This window comes from Glycine max, chromosome 3 (assembly GCF_000004515.6).
Source record: "Glycine max cultivar Williams 82 chromosome 3, Glycine_max_v4.0, whole genome shotgun sequence".
Classification (NCBI taxonomy): Eukaryota; Viridiplantae; Streptophyta; class Magnoliopsida; order Fabales; family Fabaceae; genus Glycine; species Glycine max.
Genome location: NC_016090.4, coordinates 18,173,674 through 18,182,331, shown reverse-complemented (window position 1 = coordinate 18,182,331; position 8,658 = coordinate 18,173,674). Strand labels below are relative to the sequence as shown.

Genomic DNA, 8,658 nt, shown 5'->3' with positions numbered 1-8,658 from the left:
CTAATATCAAAACCATAGAATTCTTTACATGAAACTCGTTTCCAATCAATCTCCTAATTCAATGCAACCAAGATCCAAACTACAATGACTAAACTTTATTCCTTTGTGATTTAAACCTAGATACTCAAAGCTAGATTAGTGAATCCCTAAAAAATTTCTATTGATCTATTTATTTAACTTTGTTAATATTTCTTGGTAAATGTAAGCAATTTTTACATATTGTAAACCATACGACTGAGACTCAAACTATTATAGTCAATACATCTACTAATGTTTGTTCCCATAATAAGTTTCACCAACAACAGAGGTAATATATAAGTTATTGTATCTACTCGTTTGAAAATAATAGAATTGCAATTTGATATTCCTTTTAGGCTAAGATATATTTTTTGTCCCTATAAATATACCAAAGTTCAGATTTTATGCAATTTTCTATCCTCTTAAAATTATAATGTGTTACTTTTTTCCCTAGAGCTAGGCTTGAACTCATTTGAACCTACATGACATTTTTTATGTTATATATTAAAATGCAGTTTATGGAGGTTAAAAATCCTCCACAAATTATAGAAGAAACCAAAAAAAAAATAATGCAAAAATTGAAACATAATTTGTGGAGGTTAAAAACCACCACAAATTACATAAACAAATATGCAAATATCGAAGCCTCTTCCTAATAACACGGTGTCACTACCATCAAACATCATAACAAACCCAAATAAAGAGACCAAAACAAATCCAAAATTGGAGATTGTTAAAGGTGTTACCACCGCAATGTGTGAATTCTAATAGTGTTGCATTGCCACAACCAACGTTCTAATTTCATCATCACCACTTCATTGTTCTCCAGTAGAGACAAGGTGGCCACCTGGAACAACTTCCTTAGTCATGTCTTCCTCTTCCACATCAAGCTTGTCAAGCTTTGCACTTCATTGTCCTCCCTCACCCCTCTCTCGCCCAAGTGATCCACCCTCCCTTGTTGCAAATAATTCTTATACACATTTGTTGCAACGAGTTATCAATTTGATGTGGTGAATAGGTTGAGTTTTAGTTTTTTTTTAAGAAGGTTTTGCATTAGTGAGGTGTTAATTAATTATGGAAAAACTAAATTGTTTTTGGTTTTCAAACACAATTTTTTGAGCGAAAATGAAATCAAACATAGAAAAGTGTTGCTAAAATGAAATCCATAGAATTCTTCATATGAAACTCATTCTTAATCAATCTCCTAGTTCAATGCAACAAAAATTCAAATTACAATGAATAATCTTAATTCCTTAGTGATTAATCCTTGAGTTCTAAGTCAAATCCCTAATTCCTTAGGTGATTTAGATCTAAAAACTCAGAGCTAGATCAGTGATTCGCTATAAAAGCAAGTATTTGATCCATTCTTAACATCAAAGCCTTACACAATTTCAATTCAAATCTAGGATTTGAACTTGTTTCTAGACAATTCAAATCCCTAAAAGTTAGGTTGATCACTCCTAACATGCATATAAGCATAGAATTGAAATAGCATTACATTAACTATGAGAATTGATCAGAAAATAGAGAATTACATACTTGAATTCTACTTCAATCATTCAGCAGTGAAATTTAGCTCATTTGGATCATGAAGGATCCAAATAGAGCTTTGAGATAGTAACAACGAAGGAAAAAAGAGGGAAGGGAGAAAAAAAGGAGAGAGAGAGAGAGAGAGAGAGAGAGAGAGAGAGAGATCAAGATTCTATTTGTAAAATTCACAAATGAACCAAAAGTATATACAAAGGATGTTACATACTCTTTAAATAGAGTGGATATTAAATTATTTTTTTGTGCCTCAGAAGTTTTGGTGCAACAAAATTACATTTATACACTTAGGACTTATGTACTTGATCTTGATGGTTATGAACCTTGTTCGCTGGGGCCAACATATGACTCCTTAGGGTTAGTTTCTCTTAAATTTCAAGATCTTCAAGTCTGTAGATTCGTTATGGCAAAGTTCAAGTTTGTTGAGGCAAACCTCTATCAGTTTTAGCTTATCAAGAGTCATGTTTCATTGTAGCGAAAGCACATCTTGTTGTGGAAGATCATGTCAATCAGCATCTCTTCATTCTTTGATGATCAAAATTTGCTCTTTAACATCCAAATTTACACAAAAACATAAAAAGTATCTTTTTAAGTTTCTAAAACCAATTTATAAAATTTATTAACAAAAACGACAATTGTGTACAAAAATTCTAAAGAAGAGCTAGGATAATTGCTCACAAAATAAAGTGTGAAAAACAATTATCAACTAAAATATACCAACATTTTAAACATAACAAATTAACAATAACAATCTAAATTAAAGATCAAAATCTTAACATAACAAATTAACAATACTTGAACATTAGACTTAGGCAAGTTAAGTGGATAGTCCACAAATAAAGCCTGCTAGGTCTGTGGGCTTCACGAGTCGAACTCAAAAACCCAATATTCATATGCGAATTTTTAAAAAAAAGGCTCATTACCTATAAGGTCCACAAGTTTAATGGGTTGGTTCACATATCTAGGTTTGTATACCCACCCTTATGTGGAGATGGTAATTAGGGTCTGAAAATACATGTTCCCATAACAACATTTAAAAAAAATACACATACTTGGCCTCATACAAACACAAGTAGCTACATTAATTCTCATCCTGTATGCATTGGGTACCTATATATTCATACCCGCACTTTAATTATGTATAAAATTAATAAATAAATACTATTATAAAAATTAATACAAGTAAATTGAAAAGATATGTCATTAAATATATACAAATCTACACTACTAATTTAGAGCCACAAACAACACAAAATATTGATTTATAAGTGAAAGTCAATATTAAAAGAATTTTTCAAAAAATTCATAAATTTATACATAAAAGTAAACAATAGTTTAATATTCTTAAATATAACATGAAACAAATTTACTACTCTATGTTAGATTGTTATTATTAGTCATAAAATCAGAAAAATATAATTTTTTTTATAAAAGAGTATATGTATAATATAAATTATATACTTAAGTAAAATATATATTTTAATTACTTAATATTTAATATATATGACATATATGTGAGGTGAGGAAGGTTGGATACTATAATACTCACACCCATACTCATTCCCGCAAAAAATTGTGGGTAAAATACCCATCTCATCCCTAGTCGCAATAAGCGAATAATTATTGTTTTCATTTGATGATATTTTAGATGATACTAATTAATATTGAAACAACTCTTGCGGCATTGAAATAATTGACGAAGTCAAATAGAGGACTTAAAAAAAGAATTTTAAAATTTTCAAAAATCAAATACAATAAAATTATTTTTGAAGAAATAAAACCTAGAATAATATATATTTGAAGGACCATAATCATATTTAATCATTTTTTATTATCATTATGGGTCCTCTTGGTTTTATTATAAGTGTCATCATCCTAATTTTTTTGGTAAATTTTATCTTAATAAATTAATTTGACATATTTTATAGTACTATTAACTTTAATTTTTAATTTCTTAATGAATTTTATCCTAATAAATTAATTTTTTACCCTTTACTTTTAAAAAATTGCAAACTTTATTGCTGACGAGACATCTTAACTTAATTATATTTTTTACCTTTTAACAAATTTTACTCCCAATTTTTTTCCACTTTTTGACGAATTTTATTTTAAAATATTATGGTGCACCACAATATTTGTTATACGCTGAGATTGGGAAGCTCCATTTCGACTTTCAAGTTTTAAGGAAATGAGAAAAATGGAAGCGATCGAAGTTCATCATCATCATGCATGAAAATGGGTAGGTGGCATATTCTTGAAGTAAATGAAGACCATAGACTACGTGTCTTCATGGTTTTCAATGTAACCAATGCATGTTAGTTAGTGGAAGCATGCATGAACCCTGAGGATAGAGCCTTGCCCCCAGTTCCTCATGAACCTGTGGCTATTTACCACCAACACATTATTTTCACACACACACACACAAACACACACACACAGTTTGATTTCGGTATAGGAAAAAGTGAAGCTAGCAAGAACGAAAGGTTGGCTCAGATTGCAATATTTTAAGGCTCAAGAGAATCAAAGACTCCTTGGCATATTTAGCTTTTAAGACGGCAAAAAATGTTTCCATTTTCTGCTCTAGCTATCTCAGATAGATAGCCATAAAATTTGTCAAGTTAATGTGATGCTTTCTGCATAAAAATTACTTGGATGTTGTGTTTTCTCTTCATTTAAGAATGGAAAAGATTCCAAAGCATGAATGGAAAAGATTTGGTAGAATGAATAGGATGAATGGAAATACAAAATTTGAAGTGAAAAAGGTAAAAATATAGAAATGAAAGATATTTATTAATAAAGAAACATATAATGAGATAAGGAGAGAGATCAGAAATTAAAAATATTTAATTCAAGAAAAATAGTATGAGATAAGAAAAAAATTAAAAATTCAAGATATTTAATCGAAGAAAAATAGAATGAGATAAGGACGAAGATAGAAAAATGAACGAAAATAAATATGAAATAACATAGGTCCTACCATTTTAAAAGAATATTTTCACTCCTCTTTCATTTTACAAAAACAAAATTTTTAGTTTCATTTTTTTTCTTCCCCTCGTATATATGGCTTGCAGAGTTTAAGAGGAAGAATTTTTAGTAGCATGATTTTGTAACAATAGTAATAACTTTTAACACATTTTTATTCTATTTTATTAATTTCTAAAATTCAATACTATTTTTAAATTTTATTTATTCAAGATATCATAATTAAATTTACATGTTAAAAAAATAAATAAGTAAACAGATGAATATGATAAAAGAAATTATGACAAAAGCCAATATGGAGGGAGCATTGGGCCACAATCCTGTATTCTATTTCAGTGGGGCAAAGTAATTCAATAGGACACGGGATACATCGAAAAGATACACGAAGTCAGGAAACAACAGTGATGACTTTTGCGGCCCAATCGATGGCCCTGTGGAACTGCAAATGGTTTCGTCTTTCCAAGACAGATATCTGAGAACGTGATCCTGGATATTAAAGCAGACAAAATGTTGGATTGTTGGATATATATAATGTTGAATTTTTGCTCCTCTTGACTTATATTTGGTTTAATTTTTTTAAAAAAAAAAACTTATTCGATTTAATAAAATATTTTAATTAATTTCTAATTTTTGTATTAGTTAAAAAATTTGTTTGAATATTTGATAAATATGCATTTTTAATAATTTTCAGTGCTTTTTAAAATTTTACTTAAAATAATATTTTTAAAATATTAGTTTCTAATTTTTATATTTTCTTTTATTTTTATCCTCAATATATATATTTACTTTTTTTGTTAAATTTTTTAAATAAATCATGATTTTATTATTTTTTATTATTTTATATTTTTTTGTTATTTTAATAAAAAAATTTATCAATACTTATAATTTAATAAGTCATTTTTCAGTTTATAACTAACTTTTCAACTTTTAGTTAATTTTGTCAAATATAATCTTAATCTTTAAAATTTTAAAAAATTTCTTTTAAATCATTTATTTAACAATGTCAATATTTTTTATTAAATGTAAACAATTTTTACATATTGTAAACCATATGACTCATACTCAACCTATTATAGTCAATGCATCTACTAATGTTTGTTCCCATAATAAGTTCCACCAACAATAGAGATAACATATAAGTTTTTGTATCTACTTGTTTGAAAATAATAAAGATCCTTGAAATTTTTAAAAAAATTATTTTTAAGCCATTTATTTAAATCCTTTAATATTTCTTATTAAATGTATGCAATTTTAACATATTGTAAATCATATGACCCATATATACTCAACCTATTATAGCCAATGCATCTACTAATGTTTGTTCCCATAGTAAGATCCACCAACAATAGAGATATTATATAAGTTTTTGTATCTACTTGTTTGAAAATAATAGAGATCCTTGAATTTTTTAAAAAATTTCTTTTTAAGTCATTTATTTAACTCCTTTAATATTTCTTATTAAATGTAAGCAATTTTTACATATTGTAAAGACTCATACTATAGCCAATACATCTCCTAATGTTTGTTCCCATAATAAGTTCCACCAACAACATAGATAATATATAAGTTTTTGTATCTACTTGTTTGAAAATAATAGAGATCCTTAAAAATTTTTAAAATTTTCTTTTTAAGCTATTTATTTAACTCCTTTAATATTTCTTATTAAATGTAAGCAATTTTTACATATTGTGAACCATATGATTCATACTCAACCTATTATAGTCAATGGATACTAATGTTTGTTCCCATAATAAGTTCCACCAACAACAAAGATAATATATAAGTTTTTGTATCTACTTGTTTGAAAATAATAGAGTTGTAATTTGATATTTTTTTAAAGCTAAAATATGTTTTTTTGTCCTTATAAATGTACCAAAGTTTGAATTTTATTCCTATAAAAATTATAATGTGACTTTTTGACCTGAAGCTGGACTTGGACTCATCCGAACCAACATGAAATTTTTTAAGTTATATATTAAAATATAATTTCTAGGGGTTAAAAGCCATCCACAAATTGTAGAAGAAAAAAAATGCAAAAATCAAAAACATAATTTATAGAGGTTAAAAGCCACCATAAATTAAAGAATATATGTGTGTGTGTGCCAAGACAAATCCAAACCCAAATCCAAAATTAGAGATTGTTAAAGGTGTACCACGCACCGAGCAAATTTTGATAGTTAGGAAAAGAGGGTTATCATCGCATTGCCTCAACCAATGGTTTTGATTTCATCATTGCCACCTCGTCATTCTCTAGCAGATAAGAGGTGGTGTTGCCTCCTAAAACATCCTTTTTTTGTCATGTCTTCATCTTCCACATCAAGCTCGTCGAGCTCTACACCTGGCTTCACTACATACAACTTTTATAGACATTCAATGCAGCGAGTTATCAATTTATTGTGCCAAATGGGTTGAGTTACAATTTTTTTGAAAAGAAGGTTTTACGTTAGTGATGTGTCAATTCACTATGGTAAAACTAAACTGTTTTTGGTTTTCAGACATAATTTTTGGAGCAAAAATAAAATCAAACATAGAAAAGAGTTGTTGAGATGAAATCTATAGAATTCCTCATATGAAACTCATTCCTAATCAATCTCCTAGTTTAATGCAACCAAAATTCAAACTACAATGACTAATTATAATTTCTTAGTGATTAATCCTTTAGTTCCAAGACAAATACCTAGTTCCTTATGTGTGATTTAGATCTAAAAATTCAGAGCTAGACCAGTGATTCTATACTATACTTATGTAAGTATTTGATCCATTCCCAACATCAAAGTCTTGCACAATTTCAATTAAGATCTAGGATTTAAACTTGTTTCCAAACAATCAAAATCCCTAAAAATTAGGTTGATTACTCCTAACATGCATCTAAGCATAGAATTGAAATATGACCACATAAACAATGAAAATTGATTAAAAAATATATATTTTATACTTGAATTATATACTTCAATCACTCAACAACTATGAAATTTAGCTCATTTGGACCATGAAGGATCCAAATAGAATCTCAAAAGAGCAACAATGGAATATAGAGGGAAAGGAGAAAAGAGAGAGAGAGAGAGAGAGAGAGAGAGAGAGAGAGAGAGAGAGAAGTTCAAGATTTTATTTCTAAGAGTTCACAAATTAACCAAAATGTCTTTACAAATTAAGGATATTACAAGCTCTTTAAATAGAGTTGAGATTACATTATCTTTTGTGCCTCAGAGGATTTTGCGAAACTACACCTTTGAACTAAGAATTCTGCACTTGATCTTCATGCCTCTGGACCTTATTCCTTAAGGCGAATAGACAACTCGTTGTAACAAGTTTCTCTTAATTCTAAGCTTTCTAGATTGATTGTGGCAAATCTTCACCATTTTCAACTCATCAAGGGTCCTATTATGTTGTGGCAAAAGCTTATCTTGTGGCAAGATAATCTCTATAGCTCTTCATCATTTAATGATTCAACTCTGCTTTGATAACATCTAAATTTATAGAAAAACATAAAAAATTATCTTTTTTACTTTCTAAAACAAGTTTATACAATTTATTAACAAAAATCACAATTATCAACAAAAATCATAAAGAAAGGCTAAGATATTTGTTTACAAAATAAGGTGTGAAAAACAATTAGCACTTTTGATAAAAAAAAGTAACACATTATAATTTTATGAGGACAAAAATTTTTACAATGGAAAAAATTCAAACTTTGATATATTTTTGAAATGAAAAACATATTTTAACATTCTTTTTATTCTTGCATGATATACTGAAATACTAATTAATGCAAAAAAATAAATACTAATTAATATTGAAACAACTCTTGCATTATTGAAATAATTGACGAAGTCAAATAGAGGACTTAAAAAAGAATTTTGAAAATTTCAAAAACTAAATACAATAAAATTATTTTTGAAGAACTAAAACCTAGATTAATATATATTTGAAGGACCATAATCATATTTAATCATTTTTTTATCATTATGGGTCCTCTTCATTTTATTACAAGTGTCATCATCGTAATTTTTTTGGTAAATTTTATCTTAATAAATTAATTTGACATATTTTATCTCCAATAGCACTTTTAACTTTAATTTTTAATTTCTTAATGAATTTTATCCTAATAAATAA

The 8,658-nt window shown here is 27.6% G+C and overlaps 1 protein-coding gene across 1 annotated transcript in view; it reads left to right on the top strand.

Annotated features, from left to right (window-relative positions):
• Positions 1-4,000: 4,000 nt before the first annotated feature.
• The window catches only part of LOC100819459 (uncharacterized), an 11,971-nt gene continuing 7,313 nt past the window's right edge, over positions 4,001-8,658 (top strand). Inside the window, exon 1 of the mRNA XM_041014274.1 lies at positions 4,001-4,046. The gene's annotated coding sequence lies outside the window, so the exon portion shown is untranslated. The remainder of the gene's footprint in view (positions 4,047-8,658) is intronic.